This window comes from Labrus mixtus, chromosome 21 (genome assembly GCF_963584025.1).
Source record: "Labrus mixtus chromosome 21, fLabMix1.1, whole genome shotgun sequence".
Taxonomy (NCBI): Eukaryota; Metazoa; Chordata; class Actinopteri; order Labriformes; family Labridae; genus Labrus; species Labrus mixtus.
Window position 1 is genome coordinate 3,015,351 of NC_083632.1, and position 19,262 is coordinate 3,034,612.

Below are 19,262 nucleotides of genomic sequence, written 5' to 3' on the forward strand. Positions count from 1 at the left end.
CTCGTTACCGGACTGCCTTTACTCCCCCCGGTGATCCTAAAAATATCCGCTCACACGCTGAGAATGCCCCCCCCCCCCCCCCCCCCCCCCCCTCCCCCCCGACTGTGCTTTTTTAGAACACGTCTCTTTGTTGACACCTCTGTAAAGTGTTTTCTTTACCTCTGCTGCTTCTGTGATGCTATTCCTCCTCCTTAAGCACCGACTCTTGATTTAAGAGTTCAAAATGCTTATAAGATATTAAAAGGTAAGAGTCCCATTAGTCTGAGTTAAAAGAAACCGTCATAACTGTCGCAAAGCTGTCGGGAAAATAGCTCAATTTCTGCACAGCAATCGGCTCATGTAACAATCAGCGTAAAGTGCAGACCTTAAAGATTGTAAGACTTTCAGAGCAGATTTTCCGACCAAAACAAATAAACCTCCTACATCCCTCAGCTCTCGCCTCCCCTGCTGCCTCCACACTTCCCCCCCCGACCCTTCCTTCCTGTGTCACCTGCAGTGTTGGGCACGGCCCTGAAAATTATTAACTAGTTAAAGGCTTTATATGCAATTTTTTGATCCAGCAGATGTCGCCAGCATGAAACCAAAACAACTTGCGCTGCATTGTTGTGTTAGCATGCTAATGCTAGCGATCTTTATGATGCTCGTATCTTCACACTGCATGTAAATTTACCTGAAATGAGCGTGATCTAGAAACACAGTTAAGCAGTGAGTACAGTATGTTATTCTTCTTTTCTCTAGTCCCTCAATTAAACAACTTTTATACACGAGGGGAGGAGTCAGCTGGCCGTCCTGACGATGTAAACAAAGTGAAGATAGGACTCTGAAAACTCTGAAAACATCACAGACAGTGGGACTCGGGTGTTACACCCATTGTAGACAGTCATGACTCACAGAGTTATTTCCAGAGGATATACTTGATTTATATTATATTTAAGTGTGAAAAATCACATATAAAGACTTTAGGGAGTTAATATGTTAAATAAATAACTGAGTTACAAACAGAGTTAAGTGTTGTTATGGCAGAACGGTGCTGTGACAAGGTGTATTTTACCGATTAGATCTCTGAAGGCAACAGGCTCAACAGTTGATATGAAGCTACATACCTGTCTTATTAGTCTTAAGTCCGGCTTACACAGGCGTGTGTTTAAAATCAAGCCGGCTGTTTGTATGGAGTGTCTCCTCCTCGGTCTGCAGAGCTAACCTGAGCTCTACCTGGGTCTCTAATGACTGCAGCACGGGGGCTCTCCGACAGCTGGCTTAGTAGAAGAGCGTTGTTGTTGTTTAGCTCGGAGCTTCGTTGTGAGAGAAGTTGATCCCCTTGTCTGCGTTTGTTTACTACGTGCAACGTTCTTTCTCTCAGGACGCTGCTGTGCTAACGTTAGCGTCACCTTGCCTGCCTGTTGTCGACTGTTTCACATAAAGTATCAGGTGCTTTTTAATGTTAAGTAATGTAACAGCATTATTCAAATAAGGAAAGTCAATAATTTGTTACTAATTACAGCAAACAGTAGCAGCGTTACAGTGGCGTGTTAGTCCCAACACAGGTCACCATTAAGTAAGTGTCTATGAGATGGGCAGCAGCAGACAATGCTCATATCTTCTTCTTCTATATTATGTTAAAACAGAGCCTACGCATTGTAAGAGACCCTTGTTGTTCTCTCTGTCCCCGCCATCCATTACCCCTCGTGACCCCTTATAGCAGTCTATGAATATTCCATCAGCCAGCACGGCCCTTCATTTAGTCCTTCAGCCTGTAAGTAGCTTACATAAACCTACATATTGATGCGTGTGAGGCGTAATCACAGCGCGAGTGTGTACCTTCATGGAGGGGAGCAGAGCGAGCGGCAGGAAACATTGGAAATGAGTTTGAAAAGTGGCAAAGACATTGGAGGGAAATGGAAGAGGTTTTGCATAAATTAGCTCCGTTTGAATTATGTCAGCACTGTTTCCAGGCAGGTCCCTTCCTGTGTGTGTGTGTGTGTGTGTGTGTGTGTGTGTGTGTGTGTGTGTGTGTATGTGTGTGTGTGTGTGTGTGTGTGTGTGTGTGTGTGTGAGTGTGTGTGTAAGAGTGGGTGTTAGGTATAATGTATGCTGCACACCAGTGATGAAACTGCAGAACGAGATAAATGACCTCATATTCTCGTGTCTGTGCCGGGCTCTCAGGTGCTCGGTGGAAACTACAGAATCATCAAGATGTGGGTGTAACAGAGCAGGTTATTAATGCAACATAAGACTGCAATATTTACTCTAAAACCTACTCTTATAATTGTATTACCTGGGCTGTGATGCTACAATCTAGTTTCCAAAGTGGGGACAAACTTATAAAAACTGGAAAAAATAATATGATCACAATGTTTAAAAGTCATTACAAACTTATTATGTGCAACCAAAGGCTGCTCAAACACAGGGTGAAGGTACTGAATGCAAACACTTACTATGAGGCGCTTTATATATGAAAATAATGTGTCTGCAACTACACAAGAAATTCTGTTAGATTAATGCAAGAATTAGCATGCTAGCAATGTTTTAATTGCGATGCTAACATGCTTACAAGTAGCAGGTATAATTTCTAGCATGTGAAAAATCTTTTTCTTTATTTAGCCTGCTAACAGTTGCACATTGGCACAACTCACAAGTTGACTTTTATATTAATGCAAATGCTGTTTAATGTGCATATTTATGCTTATAAAACAAAGAATTGGACCAATTGAATGGTCGACCTGATGGTGGTGCCAGATTATTAGTTAGGTGAATGCTAGAGTCAATGGTTATTAATCTTGAGAAAAGCATAAATGTGTAAACCCAATATATTCAACAGTTATTGAGATATTTTATTAAAGGAAGAGTATGCAACATTTTACACATAAATAAGCAGAAATCCAGTTTATCCTGTGTAAATGTGTCTCTGAGTCATGACTGTCTACAATGAGGGGGAAGCTCGAGTCCCGCTGGCTGTGTTGTTGTCAGAGCCGTGTTTACATGGACGGGATGGCCGGCTCCTCTCCTTGTGTATAAAAGCTGTTTTAGTCAAGAACTAGAGAAGAAGAAGAAGAAGAACATACTCACTGATTATTTGGATGTCATGTAAGTGTTTTTAGATCACGCTCATTCTGTGTCAATTTATGTGCAATATGCATGTCCAATGCAGGACACAGGCAATAGCAGCTTGGTCAAAGGACACGTTTGTCCGCCGCTTGCTCTTAATGGTGCTTAATTATGGTGCGTTCTACTTGATAACTCCTTCGAGTTGGTCCTTAATGTTGGTGCTCAAGGGCGACATCTACTGGATCAAAAAGTTGCACATTCTTCCTTTAAAAATCACCTCATTGTTAACCTTTCAGTAGTTCTTTAACAAAAAGTGAATGGGTCACCAAATTTAGATTGCTTCAATGTCTGGGGATAATAAATGTCTGTACCAAATTTCATTCCAATATGTCCACCGGGTGTTTAGATATTTCATTTAGAACCAAGGTTGGGGACATCTAAACGACCAGACTCTAGTGCATTCCTTAAAGCAACACGTATGATTGCATAGTGCAGCAATCAAACAGTCCCTTCAGTTTTAACATCACATAGCTTCTATAAAGAGCTGGAACAAGGAGCTGAGGAATCACAGAGAGGACAGCAGAGTTAAAATGACAACAGTTGCACTTGAGGTGGAAGGTTGGATCATAAACACTATTTTTTATGATCTCGCTGCCAAGCCCCGTGGCTCTGAAGTAATCCCTGTTTAAATACATTTTATGTGGTCGTTTAAGTTTAATAGGAATTTCTTTTGGATTCATCTGAGTTTATTAAATCATACTAAAACTGTCTCTCCGCAAACAGCAGAGAGCAGTGATTTGCTTTGTTTGCACTGCACAGAGCTCTCCGCTCCCTTTTCATTCTCCTCCGGTAAATAAATGAAAACAGAACCTGGTTGTTAACTCTTACTTTTTTATTGGTACAAACTAAGCCAACTCCAATTGTTCAAATCTGATGTTAAAATATGAATTTAAAACCTTGCAGACCACCGATTGGACAGTGAGAATCGTCACTACTGTCACTTGTATTTTGGAGACATCCTGCACAAACCCAACGTTTTAAAAGCCAAGCTAAGTTAGCAACTTAATTTTTTTATGCACTGTACCCAGATCATGACCCTGACCATTGCAGCCCATGAATTGGTGCTACTGTTAGCCGTTATTTGTGTACTGTTGGTTAATAGTGTAGTTCTGGTTTGTTGTAGTGTTTCCTGAAACAAACCAGAAAATATACTTTTGGGATTTGGGAGCATTGCGTCAACTTCTGCGGGGGCTTCTGGTACACCGTCAATGTCCACCACGACCATAGTACAGCTGGACACCGACAACTGTGATGCATCACTTCACTCTCACAATGAATATCACTCCACCAATCTTAATCATCAGTCACCAAACTATGGAACTTTAAACAATGTAAGTTTGTATTTGTTACCACCTCAGAAACACAACTTTGGGCTTTCCCATAAAGCTAAACCCAACCGCTCCTCCTTTTTTGCTCTTGCATTCGGCAACCATCCATCAACCCTATTTTCATTGCTGTTTTTCTTTCGGTTTTCTGCCATATTGGTTGGGTTCCCAAGGAGGTTTGGTTGCTACACTGGTTTCCTATGCTGACGACAAGGAGTTTGACCTCTCAAAGTTCAGGCATCATTATCTTCAGTATCATTCATTCGTAAGGTGTAATACTGCATCCTGTTGATGGTGTGGTCCTTTCAAAATGACAATCAGCATAGAATCCCGCCTACTTTTTTAGTGGTCACTATCTGCAATGGAAAACAAAACCAAGAGAAATACCTCACCCTGATAACAAAGATAGATAGGCTGAGTTGAAGTGGACAAAAATGTCCTCACTGTTTGTCTCTGATGCAGCAGGGTAGAGTAACTCTCAGATGTTAGGAGACATTAATGACCAAATATTCATAACATCTCAAATCCAATCCTGCTTTTGAAAAATACAACCCTGATCAAAAGCAGCTCTTCACTTATAGAGCTGAAGAGATAAAGGTTTCACAGGCTTAAAACGCATATCATAATTACCTTTCTGACTTCTTTTTCACAATAAAACGTCTTCAAACCTTCAAATTCAGGCATTGGGTTGCAGTGAAATTATTGCATGTTTTATATGTTTTCGTATGTTCTGGGTGCTCGGGTTTCCTCCCACAGTCCAAACTCATGCAGGTTAGTTTAATAAGGGACTCTAAATAGATCGTAGGTGTATGAATGGTCACTTTGCATTTGCCCTGTGATTGACTGACAGTCTGTCCAGGCCCCTGCAATCCTATAATGGCATAATGGGTACAGCCAACGAGTGGCTGGGTACATGCAAGCATATTTTGTTTAAGGCAGACTCCTTTCCATCTGCCTCGATAGAGCGACTTTCTTCAAAAAGCTTTTAAATATTTCAGAGAATTATCGTCTCAGAACTGCCTTTAAAAAGCCGCTGAAGATGATTGTTGGAGAACACATTGTGCTCCGTTCAGTGATGTTGCAAAGTGTTGCTCTCAACAAGTTGACAGCTCTATTCGGAGTTACTGTCAGAGCTGACAGCCGGGTTGAGGGAAGGAAACAACATAAAGGGAATTTAAACATCTTTAATCTGGTTTTGCTTGACTCTCCTCAGAACAAAAAAATACCAAATCTGTTGTAAAATCTCCAAAACAAAGAGGTCGCATTAAATTACACATAAAAATATACAGCGAAGAAGAATGAGTTCCTGTAAAGCTTTGTCAAATGTCTTTTTGGGGGATTTTGGTGATGTCGAGACGTTCACTTTGTGTCCCATCATCATGTCTTCAGAGACCTGAGGAATCATCTGTTTGAGACATTCAGTCGAAACACCCTTCTTTGTTTCGCTTGTCATGTTGAGTCGTCTTTTTAGAAGGAGATTTGTGTCTAAGCTTGACTTGTAGAAAATGCATGAACTAAAGAAGAGCCCACTGTGTCTAACACAAAAAGACATTTAGAAAAGTCATTGATGTTTTAAAATGCTCTGCTTTTTGAATCTGAGTAACAGTGTGTTTAGATTTTTTTTCAATGTGGTCATTCTTTTTGTTTTCACCATCTAGATCAGGGGTGGGCAAGTGGCGGCCCGGGGGCCACATACGGTCCCCTGCTCATTCACGGCGGCCCACCAGTCAACATCTAATATCAGTAAACTAGAAATGTGACGAAAACGACAAAACCAATGTACACAGACAAAATGCATTAGAACAGGAAACAGAGAAATATTTCTCTAATACTTTTCGATACTGGAATATGTTTGTGGTTTTATTTTAGAAGAAAAAATAAAATAATAGATGTTAGTGAAATATAGCTTAATAACAATTAAAGGAAGACTGTGCAACTTTTTGATCCAGTAGATGTCGCCCTTGAGCACCAGCATGAAACCAAAACAAACTGCTGTTTGGCCGAACCTCCGCTATTCTGACCCCTCCGCTCTCCTCCAGCGACACACCTGTTAGCGCTCTTTAGTTAGCTCGTAGCTTCACATTGAACATAAATTAACACAGAATAACTGTGATCTAAAAACAGCTTTTATACACAAGGGGAGGAGCCGGCCGTCCCGTCCATGTAAACACGGCTCAGACAACAACACAGCCGGCGAGACTCGAGCGTCTCACTCACTGTAGACAGTCATGACTCAGAGACACATTTACACAGGATGCCTGTTTGGGAGACGAATGCTGCTAATGATGGACTGAAAAACTGACACTTATTCATAAACTTGTCAGAATTGAATGTTCCATTTGATGCAGGACTTCAGAGATCTGCAGGATTCAAAATGTGCTGCAGAAAAGCTGAAATACACTTTATAATCTGTTGCTGTTTTAGACTTTGCAATACCAGTACACGCTGCTTATTGCTACAAAGGATATTATCAGACATATTTAATGGAGACCTTCTGGATTGTTACTTCAAGTGTGGGAGCAATTAGACTCCCTTTGAATAATGGTCAGATCTATTTTATCGTATATGTAATGAGACCTTTCAGAATCAGCATAATCCAGAACGTTCACAAAGACCAGTAACAGAGTCTGTCTCAGCTGTACTTCCTATTTGATTCTGCAGGTGAAATCATTCAACAGTTCAATCTAGGGTGCTAAAGTTCTCAGGCTGATTGCGTCAGTAAACCCCCCTTTACACCACAGTCTCCCCAACACCTCTACCACCACTCCAAATACACACATACAAAAAAACGCAGCCTCCTCAGACATCCTGCACTCCAGAACAACCATCCTCAAGGTCAGCCCGCACAATGCAGCTCCGAACTCCACCAATGAAAGAAAATTTAAACGGTGGGTCGATGTTAATGAACCCAATCTGTTAACATTGTGAGACATTCTTATGTTAAACTAAACAAACAAACAAAAACTGATAGAAAGTAACATTTATTGGACTGAGACCATGTCCTCGGCTGTTCCCCCCTCGTAATGTTATCACTGACATACTCAAACCTCACTTCACAGCGCATCGTGTTTCGCAAAAACAGCATGAACAGCACTCATCAGTACAACAAAGTACATTATACAACAGCTTCAAGCATGCAGGAGCTCGCTGTAAACCATTTCAAAATGTGTGTGGAGGGGGGGAAAAAAACATGATTAATGAGGGCAAAAATACAGCAAAACAAGCCCAGACCCATGAGGGGCCGCACAGCTGCACGGTGTCTGTGTGATTGGTGATTAGCAGGTAGGTTTTAAGCCATGATTCATTTTCTTAAATTAGCTCTCTTGTACTGGACCCCCCGGGGATCTAACGGGAAGGGTGGGCTGGGTACTTCAAATGAAGTGCTGGTAATCAAGTGAAGTTTCGTCAGACAGCAGACTCCACAGCTGAACGGGAAATCAAAAATAAAGGAGTCTTAATGCGACCTTTCAACCGCTCTTATGGCGCTACCGCAGAGACTCTGACAAGTGACTGGCAGCTTGTAGCATGGAGCTGATTATCAGACATGTCTGAGTGTGTGAATAAAAATGACCTGCAACAGAAAAATGTAAGGGTCGATAATGTGATTAGGTAATCTGTCAAAGCTGCAATCTCTAGGGCTGAAAATATTTGAGCCAACACAGAGGTGCACACACTGCAATTCCTCAAGTGACCACTAGATGCTGACTCATAAACATGATTACAGACTGGCGCAAAAAAAACAATTTGAATCTATATCGATAATTTGTCAATTTATGATGACAGTATCGGGGAATTTTTATCCTCAGCTGTACTTTGTGCAAATGTAATCATGCATACAAGATTAAATAAAAGATAGGGAGCATAGAAAACATAAAACTGCTAAATGTCAAGGCGTTAGCATTCATATCTTAGCATGTTAGCATGCTATCGCTAACATTTAGCTCTAAACAATGCTGTGCCATATTTCAACTTCCCATTCTGGTAGTCCTGTTTAAACGAAGGTCAATATTTTTTAATATTTTGTGCAAAGGGGTTTGTAGACCGAGGCCACAACATGAATACACAATCAGCCTCGTGCTCTTTTTGGTATTCCTGCATCTTCTAAGTGATACTCAAAGTTCAGCTGCATGCCTGTAGGCTATGTTGAGATATTTATAGGAGTTTGACGTTTTCAACATAAGCAGTCAGTACGCTTATATTCTGTATATAAAAAGTCGATTTACTGTGTTAGTCTGACCAAAGATGTACTTTTCAAAATGCATGAAAACACTTTACTCTCACTGAAAAGTCTTTCCACAAAACCAAACTAAAACACCTAAAGAATGTGGTTGATCTGAATGCTTCACAGTTCCTTGGCTTTGACCCAGAAGTCGAACAGAAGAAAGCAAGACAAACATATCAAACGTGGCGAATAGATAGATCGAGAGCCACGAGCCATATTCAGACGTTGTAGAGCGCAACATTTGCATCCCTGTGACGCCTCCCTGCATTATGAATGTCACGGGGCGTAATGGGGGAGGAAACACTGGGCCGCTGCTTGTCAACAAATGGGGAGCCATCACAGCCATTGTGTTTACGATACTGCAGTTACACTCAGAAACCTTCGGTGGGCGCCAAAAGCACACCAAACCAAATTCCCACATCCTGATGCTGTAGGTGCATGGATGGGAGGAAAACACATGACAATGCGATTGTTTGGTAGGTGACGTTATATGTCAACCAGAAGAAGACCTAAAAGCTGATCGGGGGGAATTTCGCCACCTACTGGAGCGGAGTCGGACATACTTCCATCTTGAAGTCGAAATCTCGATTCTCAAGTTGATTCTCCCCTGATGCTTGGATGCTGAGACATATAGTAGTCCAATTAAATGGCCTGATCCAGCTGTAACCATAGCTCAACTTAGACGTGCATGTAAACATGCCGAGTCAAAACATTAACATCCAAATAAGCTGAGCTTTTCTGTTTTGCAAAAAAACAGGAAATACCAAAATTCCTGAATATTCTGATTGGATTTCATAGTCCAAAGTTTCGTTTTCCTGGGAAGTGCATTTGTATATTTATCTTATTATCAGGCATACTATTTTGGTTTTTAGTATTCAGCTCATATATAGAGGGGTTTAATACTCTGAGTCCAGCTGTGGATTTCAAACAGACTGTTTTTATCTGCCTCGTAACTCACTTGGACACTAACACGAAACGACAAAAGCAGGCCAGATAAAAAGGACCGGACAGATGTGGGCTACTTTTGCTGACCGCCCTCCCATCAGCACGGAGCTGAAGTTGAAGGTTGCCCGCGGCCAGGACAATCTCTGACTCTGTGTGTGTGTGTGTGTGTGTGTGTGTGTGTGTGTGTGTGTGTGTGTGTGTGTGTGTGTGTGTGTGTGTGTGTGTGTGTGTGCTGATGGTGCTGCTGCTGCTCCTTTAAGGGGATGTGGACACACTGCAAATAAACTGCGCGTACAGATAAACAAACACAGCTGATGGGGATTTTTGATTTATTTTTTGATTGTTCATATTAAAACGAGGCAGCAGATCTCGGATGGCGCGATGGCTAGAAACGTGGCTTGTACGATTGTTCAGACGAGCAGTTTTTGCTCCGTGTCTGGTGCTCACATTGCATCCGTCACATGAAAGACATTGATTGTATAAGGAGGAGAACTCACGCGTTGATGCCATGGTTCGAGATAGTGGGAGGCGGGGGGGGGCAGAGCACCTCCAAAAAGGCGTCCTCTTTCACGGTGTGTCAAGTGTCCAGTAAAAAGGCTACTACAGCGTCTGCTCCAGTCCTCCTACTGTCCTCCTCCTGTGTTCCTGCGCTCCTCCTGTGTTCCTGCGCTCCTCCTGGGCTCCTGTGCTCCTCCAGTCCTCCTCCTGATCTCCTCCTGTGCTCCTCCTGATCTCCTCCTGTGCTCCTCCTGTGCTCCTCCTGCGCTCCTGTGGCAGCGACACGCACGCCTCCTGTAGCTGCCGTACACTGTGCAGGACTGAGCATCACATCGCACACCGTGGAGCAACACTCGTGTGGGATGATGATGATGATGATGATGATGATGTCGCGGGAATAGGAACGTCAGTCTCTTCTTTTAACGAGAACATCTCAGTCTGCTGCTTGAGTCACCCTGCATGTTGGAGCCAACGAGTCTCTGAGCAACCTGCAGAAAAAAAAAAAAATTATTACCTAATATTCTCATTTTAGATTTTTTTTTTTGTTCTAGGCTACCTCAAATAACCTACAATGTTTCCACGGGTGTTTGCAGAGCTTTAAAACAGGAGGAATAAAAACACAAACCTTTAAAAAAAAAGTGTATTTATAGCAGCAACTAAATGCAAACAATCTAACAGCTTACATTTAAAAGCCACATGGCTCCACCAATTCATTCTCCTCCATACATGAGGACTCTTCACACCTTCTGTTTTACAGACTGTGGAGAGAAAGTGTCTCTACGCAGCTACAGCATAAAGTGCGAGGGACTGAAGACACTATTTTGAAAGCTCTAAATTTAAATGCTCTGGATCTAATAAGGGGCTTGACCCCAATTTGGGCCATGGACACATTTTTTTTTCTTCAGTATCAAAGGGGTTATTATTATAGCAGGAAGATTTATTTCTCATTTCTGTTTAAGAAACTAAACAATTACATGTTGCTAGCTGCGTTGGGAGCTGTGTTAAAGCATTTCAAGCAATTCAGGCCTCATTTTTTGCTTTTTTGACTTGGTGTATTGGTGCTAAACAATTAACAAGGAAATATGATGTTTATCTGGACAAATCAGGTGAATGTGGCTCATATTGAGTGTAATGAGATATGTATTTTTGGGGTCTTTTGCCTTTATTTGATAGGACAGTGGATATAGTAGCAAATCAAAAGAGAGATTGGGAATGACATGCAGGAGAGAGGTCAAAGGTCATAGTTGAGGGGCGCTGGTGGCGCAGTTCAAATCCGACCTGTGGCTCCTTTCCCGCATGTCATTCCCCACTCTCTGTCTCCCTGATTTCCGACTCTATCCACCGTCCTATCTCTTAAATAAAGGCACAAAAATAAATATTAAAAAGTAAAAAAAAAGGTCATAGTTATACCCGGGCCGCCTGCTTTGAGGACTGTAGTATCCATACATCGGGGGCAACCTAACCACTTGGACATCAGCGCCTCATGATGAGATATTTTTGAGTAGAATAAAGACAAATACACATTTGCAGTTTGCAGTGTTTAAGTGCCAGATATCAGGAATCCAACATGGCTGCTATGTGCATCAACAGTAACGTTTAAGCTGTCACTGTTGTGTTCATTAGCAGCTTAGTCGTCTTTTTGTAAATCAATCACACCGATAGTATCCTGCAAGTTCTCTCTGTGGAGGTATTAAGTATTAGCTCACAAAACAAAGGTACTACTGGAGGCGTCCATGTTGCATGTCCGGCTTGCATCTGGAACGCGGTCAACTTGGATGTGACGTCATTCCCAGCTCCGAGATCTGAGTAGGTAAATTGAACGCACCATATGTTCCCTTGTTTGTTCTGTTTTGTGTGTTTTTAGCGCTGGAGATTGTTTTATAACCCATACTGTATGAGCCTGCAGTGACGCTTAAATCTGCATAAATTACAGAAGTATACTCATGCGAGGTCCATAATGGTTCATCTGTCTGCATAAATTAAAGGTATGTAGGTTCATCCAGCTGATGGATAAATCCTTTCATACTTTTCAGCACTCCATAAACCCTGCCTATATTCACAGTTGTTCCTGAAATCAGGCTCTAAAATTACTCTGTAGGATTCTCCAGGTTCCTGCGCTGTCAGGAGCCGATGTGTGAGTGATGGATCCGTGATGGATAACCACAGGCTGTTACCGCTCGGGGATCAAAAAACCGTCTCCTCTGCCTTTTTTTTTTTTTTTTCCACATGCAGAGGGAGACGGTTCTTATCACACAGTTTCACAGCTCTCCCTTTTTAACTGACGGGGTGCTATTCTGGTGCTCTTAAGCCCAAAGATAGCTGCGTCATCCGAGGATTTGATGACACAATTATCAGGGGTCAGACTCCTGCAGCCGGATGTGTAATAGAAGCAGACCAAGGGGGAGAATATACCGACAACAGACCAGACTGCATGCATGAAGAGAGGAGGGAAACACTTTAAAGAGAGGGTACAAGAATTATAATGAAGTATGAGGAACTTGGATTTATCCGCCTCAGGAATGTGGAAGATTGAACACACTGCAGAAACTAAATCTTAGCACATGTATTTGTCTAATTTAGTGAAAAATATCTCATTGCACTTATCACAAGCCACATTAACCCGACATTTTCAAGACATACACAGCAACAAAAACATTGACTCCAGGGACCCCAGACATTCAAAACACATCCAGCTTATCACTAAAACTATTATTTGATCAATCATGTGATCATTTTTCCTCCAATGTGTTGCAAGTAAACTTTCATTTTACACCACTTTGAGGCTATTTCATTTATATTATTGTGTATACTGTTTATTTTTCTCAGTGTAAGATGTGTACAGCTAGGTGAGCGTGTATTAACAAGGCTGTGAATGAATGCTGGACGCATGACGCATGGATGAAAGTCAGACAGAGACACTGCAAGTTTGTTAGGTTTTAGCATGGAAAACTTAAAGAGGACATATTATCCCCCTTCTCCAGCTTTTCAAACAGTCCCCCTGTGGTCTAAATGAAACATCTGTGCTGTGCTTTGGTCAAAATATAACATGAATCAAGCACCAGAGGAGGTTTGTGACCCTGTATAAACCAGCTCTCTCAGAACGCTCCGTTTTGGTGTGTGTGTCTCTTTAAATGTAATGACCCCCCCCCCCCCCCCCCCCCCCCCGAGTTTTCCCGGTAGACATCACTCCATAAAAATCGCCGACCTGCTCAAAAGTTTTGCTCTAGGCTGGGGGTGGAGTCCATGGGTGGAGATACCAGGGGAGGGGAGGGGATTTTTTTTTTACCAGAATCCCACTGTGACATCACAAGGAGAGCACATTTGAAACGGAGCATTTTTCTGTGTTGTAAGACTTCTGCAGACCACAAACAAAGGACTGGATGGGTTTACTTCACATGTTGTGGGTCAGTAGACACTCAGGTTACCCAAATAAATGTTCAATAACACTGTGGAAGTGGATCCCGATGGGGAGTGGACCCCAACCAGTGGTCTGTATGCACGATGACTGGACAAAGAAAAGTGTGATTTAACTGACTACATGTGCACTGCAGTGCTAGATCAGATCTTTGGCTCTGTCTCTTTAACTGCACACTTACCTTAGAATGAGACATTCATGCTTTTTCATGCACAAGGCTGAGCATGAATTTATAATAATTCATGTTCCCTCACCACATCGTGTTCCCGGGGAGAGAAACATGCAGTTTGGTTAGGATTACATAAATCATGAGGCTAGAATAAGAAGGTGTGCCATATTTTAACACCATTTTATTTAATATTGCTTATAATATTATTTTTTTACATAGAAATAGATTTTAAATAGTTATCATTTTAACGCAGGCAGATCTCTTCAGTCACAGGGAGAAAATCTCTTCCTTACACTTTGAGCACTTTTTCAGGGTGGTGTAAAAAAAAACACATTTAGTATTAATGAATCTAAAGAATAGAACATTCTGGATGCTGATATACGACCTGCTTTTACACTGACTAAACTAAAGCTTAACACCATCCTCTTTTTTTTTACTCCAGCATTTTTCTTTAAGCGCCTGTGAGGCGTGTACAGGCAGCTGGCTATGAAACTGAATTTACTGAAGCTTCTCTATGACCTACAAATGCAAAACAAGACGATCAGCAACGAGCGTGATAAAAAAAAGTGACGTCTGAACTCTGAGTCTGTGAGAAGAAGTGATTAAAAGCACTCTGCAGGAACAGGCTTAGTGCACATTCTCCATGGAAAATATTCACAATAGTAGGGCTTTCACACTTGCAGAAATCTCCTCAGAAACTCCTGATATATTTCCTAGAGGAGCTACATGTGTGAACGCAAAAAGCCAAGTTTTTCGCTGGGACTTCACCCGGAGTTTCTCCTGCCAGACCCCTAGTATAGTTTCCGCAGCAAGTCCGAGTTAGCTAATGTGAGAACGCAGCAGGATGTGTATGTCTGACTAGGCAAATAGCCAATCATTGTTTTGGATTTTGGGGTGGCCGATCAGATTTCAAAGGGGGCCCATGCCACCCTTCTGGACACGGCCCTGCATCACAACCCTTTGCATATTTTTTAATCTTATGTTAATTTGGAAAGGTCTTCTAGGTTACTTAAAAACGTCTAACCTCTAACTCTATCAATCCAAAGTAAATGTTGAAACTCTTCTTTATATATGTGGCTACCTCATGCTGTTACACCTGCACGACTTCAAGTTTAAAAAAGCTACTTTAAGATTTATTGTAATGATCATCAGCGCTGCTTGAGGCTTGAATTTCTATGTGTGCACTTAAATGACAAATACAGGATGTTGACTTGACGACTTTCCTCTGTAAATTAAAATATTGTACTTCAAAACCTACTGTTTATTCTTGGATTGGATTTCTTGTTTATCCTAGCTTTCATATGTCGTCACTGTCTAATAATTAAAAAAAAAGATACTGTGTGCTATTGGGCTAAACTCACAAATCCAGACTTTTATATAAATACTTCCTGGCAGAACATCAGACCTTGTGCGCTCACATCTGAAGAACTTTCCTTCATCTAAGAAATGATTTATTAGTGTTTAAGTTTCTTCTGTGAACTCTTACACCGTGCAGGTAAGGTGAGCCAAAGAACAAAAAAATCCAGACAAAAACTTTATTTAAATGAATAAAAATGAAATAAATCTTCCATGTTGAACACACTGCATGGACATAATGTTCCTTCAGGCTCAGAGGAGCACGCAGCCACGGCCTTCACCCACCCTGCGTGCACACCTCATCCAATAAAGAACATGGTAGTGGGTGTTTCTTATATAACGTCCTCAGTGTATGTTTGAACAGCCATTTATAATGTGGGGAATTTACTGATTCATTCATATTTTCAATGCCTCTTGCGGAGGACTGAAGTGGATCCAACACGCTGTGGGCAGGAGGAAAAAGAAACATCGTGCCCCTGAGCTTATAGGCAGTGATTTATGTCGGCTGGAAACGAAAATTCATCAAAGAATCAGCCCATCAGTAAAGGAAAAAATGAAAGCAATGAGATTAGACCTTACTCAGATGAAAAAGAAAAATGTGACCTGTTTACCTCTGCAGCTTTTAACACGACTTTTATTTGCATGATACACTCCTGATCTGTCACTCATTTTACCTGCAGATAGATATATATAGAGAAATGTTATTTTCAGGACTACAGGTTGTGTTTTGACAGATATTATGATTCACTAATGTGACAGCCCCTGCTTAGAGAGAGAGTGTGTGTGTTTGTGTTTGTGTGTGTGTGTGTGTGTGTGTGTGTGTGTGTGTGTGTGTGTGTGTGTGTGTGTGTGTGTGTGTGTGTGTGTGTGTGTTTGTGTGTGTGTGTTTGTGTGCTCATGTGCATGTCCTTTCTTAGAGGAACCATGGAGTTGTAATCATATCCTTCTAGATCTGGAGCACCTGGATCATTGCTCTCTCCCTCTTTCTTTCTCTCTCTCTCTCTCTCTATCGCTCTCTCTTTATATCTCTCTCTCTCCCTCTCTCTTTCTCTCTCTCTCTCTCTCCCGCTCTCCTTCTCTCTCTCTCTCTCTCTCTCTCCCTCCCTCACACCTCATTGCTCTTGTCTTGTAATTGATCATTTATTTACCTGATTTTGTTTTACATGATTTGCCATTAACAAGTTATAGGTCGACTTTCTCAGAGGACACACGCTGTTTATCTTTTTTAACTGGATGATGAGCATCAATGAAATCAAGTGTACCTTCAGGAGGTCTTGATAGGAAACACAAGAAGAACTCTTTGCTTTGTTGAAGGGACAGCAGGGGGCGACATAACGCAGGTTTGAACAGCTCGGGCTCAGCACAGGAACCAGACAGTGTTTCCTGCTGCTCAACAGATGTTTTCTGTGCTGCAAAACAATGTTAGTGATCTGTCAACAAACAGAAGATAAGAATATGAGTTGTTATTTTTCTGTGTTCAAGCATTTCAGACTAGTTTGAGACCTTCAAAAAGGTGACCTTAAATCCTACAGAATGTGGCCTACAGAATCTCCTATAAGGCTCAGAATGAGCTGTCATTTATTCAGACGGCTTTGCAGTGAAAACATTGAGAGCAAATCTGAATAAAACACTTTCTGAACTTTATTTCTAGGCAACAAAACCTTAGAAACTCGGTTCATTTCATGCACTCCTCTGCTACTTCTCTTGTACTACTTTCATGATTCTCTATGAGACATTCAAACTGATTATAATAACTATAAAAAAGCTCAGTTCATGCTTGATTAGCGGATCTTCTCTTTCCCTTATCTGCATCTTGTAGCACTGCCATTATCAGTACTTTCCTGAATAGAGACTAAACACTCTGTGAATAATGCAATGATTACAGCGTGCAGGCAAATTGTTCAAATGCAATGGGCCTGATTAATAATAAAATGTTTTGGTCTTTCCAACACAGGTTGAGAACAGGAGTGTGTGGAGGTCGGTGTTCATTGGATTTGATTTGACCTTTTAATCAGCAGGGGGATGTTGTGTAATGCTGAGGTGGCGCCCTGTGAGGTGTTTAAAAGCAGTTTCTCTCTCTGAAGTGACCCCTCTTCTGCGTAATGGGACAGCTCGCCGTCTGCCTGCAGAGAGAGAGGAATTTTCCACTGGACTTGTTGTTGTCCGGTTTCTCACTCCCAACATGGTTCTGACAGAATGCGCTAACATTTCTGCCTGATACGCCAGGCTGTTTGTTGACAGTGGGGGAATAGGAGCTCACAACCGTCAGGAATGTAGGCTGATGGGAGAGCGGAAAAGTACTGGGGGTTGCTAACAAATATCCCCCTAAACAACCCCCCCGCCCTCACCCCAATCAGTTAAGCACTCATCACTAGATGGGTCTACATGGTCAGTTATCATCAACAAAAGCATGCCGATGCAAACTATTACGCAATAAAACTCAACTGGAAGTTAGGCCCTGAAGATTTCCTTCATAATTTGTTTTTCCCATGTCCCCTGTGTTTCAAAGCCGCATTCAGATTCAGATTCTTTATTGTCCCACAAGGGGAAATTTGTTTTGCAACAGGAGCACACAGAAGACAAGAAACACAAGGACTCTGTAAAACATAAATCGAAACTAATTGTAAAAAAAAAAAAAAAAAAAATCAAATAACACAACAAACTATAAAACCAAATAAAACATTGCAGTGAAGATGGGAATTCCTATCTAAGTTTTTAAAGTGCAAAGTGGAGGTGTGCAAATGTGCAATTCAAGTGCAAAAGAGTGTCACCTATTTAGGCCGTAACACCGGGAAGTTGGGGCCGTAACCGGGGGATAAAAAAATCAAATTACATGACGGGAAAAATAGCCTATGAGTGGTGGTCTTGACTGGTCTTGATTTAAAATCCAAAGTCCATCCAGTCTGAGACCGAGACAAGACCGAAACCTTCAAAAAGTGATCTCAATACCGATTTCAAGTACTACAAAACTTTAAACAACTGACAATTGAGAAACTGACTTTAGTCATTATGCCGATGACATCATTCTATTTGTTGATGATCTTGTCGCCCCCTGCTGTTAAAACTTCTGTCTAATAAGGTCAGTATCTGTTTTCACACCCATCTGATGGTAGTTACTGCTGCTCGATGTGTAAGTACTCTAATGTTGTATTTTATTTCAGGTAGAACTAATGAGTAGTTACACTAAGGAAGAATTTAGAGAAACTTCTTAGTATTTGATATTTTGATTTAGCGCATCATGTTTTGTGTCTGCAAAGGATCTCTTCAAACTTTGAAGGGTTAAAGTATCGTGTGAGAAGAATCTAGCAGCTTAAAAAATGTACTTTATTTCAGCGTGTCATTAGTCATTGTCTTTAGGTTGACTGACTAAACAAAGAAAAGCAGATTAACCTGGAATAACTAGCAGGTCATCTGGAGAGCACGGACCTCTCTCAAGGCTTTGTTCTTCGCTCTGATCCGGATCTGCTCTAAAATTAAACTGATTCTTCCCTGACACCGCTTCACCCTCATGCAAGTCACGAAACCAGGAGAATCTTTATTATGTAATCGTGCTCACCAGAAGACAAAGATACAACTGTAAACAAAACCTCCTTGGAGGAAGTTTAAAAAAAAAATCAGAAGGGGAAAACTCAAACTTAAACGTCAACATTAGAGAGTTTACACTTTGACCCAACTGGTTCATAACCATTAAACCTCTGAGCAATGCAGAAAATGCAAAATCCCAGAGCCAGCATGACTGAGACATCTCCCAGGTACCTGCTTTAAAATTCAGAAATGTCCTTTCAAATGAAATTCAAATGGAGCCTCAGGCGAAACAAGCCAAAATGAAACCCCCCTCAGGTGTTCTAAGGCACTAAGGAGAACCTGCAGCCCACATGGAGTTTTTTTTATGATGTTTGAACACACCACTGTTTTAAAATCCATATTTTTAATTACATTAATAGTAAGGAATTTGGGTAGCTAAAGTGCTCCAAGCTAATATGAAATAACCTGGCCTATATATTTCTCTTTTTCCAGTAGTCAAATACAAGTTTCAACAGTTGATACATGTTTTTCTTGTGTTCTGTGTCCATCAAAAGTAACAGTCACTTTCACTTTCAGGAGCTTCTTTTCAAAGATGCCTCCAGCCCATTACTCCACCATTCCCCTGCAGTCTATAGACCCTCATGGATTAGGCAAATTAGATTCCTTTTTAGCAGTTTCAACATTTAGAGTTACATCCATGTC

The 19,262-nt window shown here is 41.4% G+C and overlaps 1 protein-coding gene and 1 long non-coding RNA gene across 3 annotated transcripts in view; both read right to left on the reverse strand.

Annotated features, from left to right (window-relative positions):
- The window catches only part of tbkbp1 (TBK1 binding protein 1), a 77,255-nt gene extending 66,659 nt beyond the window's left edge, over positions 1-10,596 (reverse strand). Inside the window, exon 1 of the mRNA XM_061028418.1 lies at positions 10,095-10,596. The gene's annotated coding sequence lies outside the window, so the exon portion shown is untranslated. The remainder of the gene's footprint in view (positions 1-10,094) is intronic.
- LOC132955552 (uncharacterized) overlaps positions 1-19,262 on the reverse strand; it is a 735,720-nt gene that overhangs the window by 66,659 nt on the left and 649,799 nt on the right. The gene's annotated exons all lie outside the window — the stretch shown is intronic.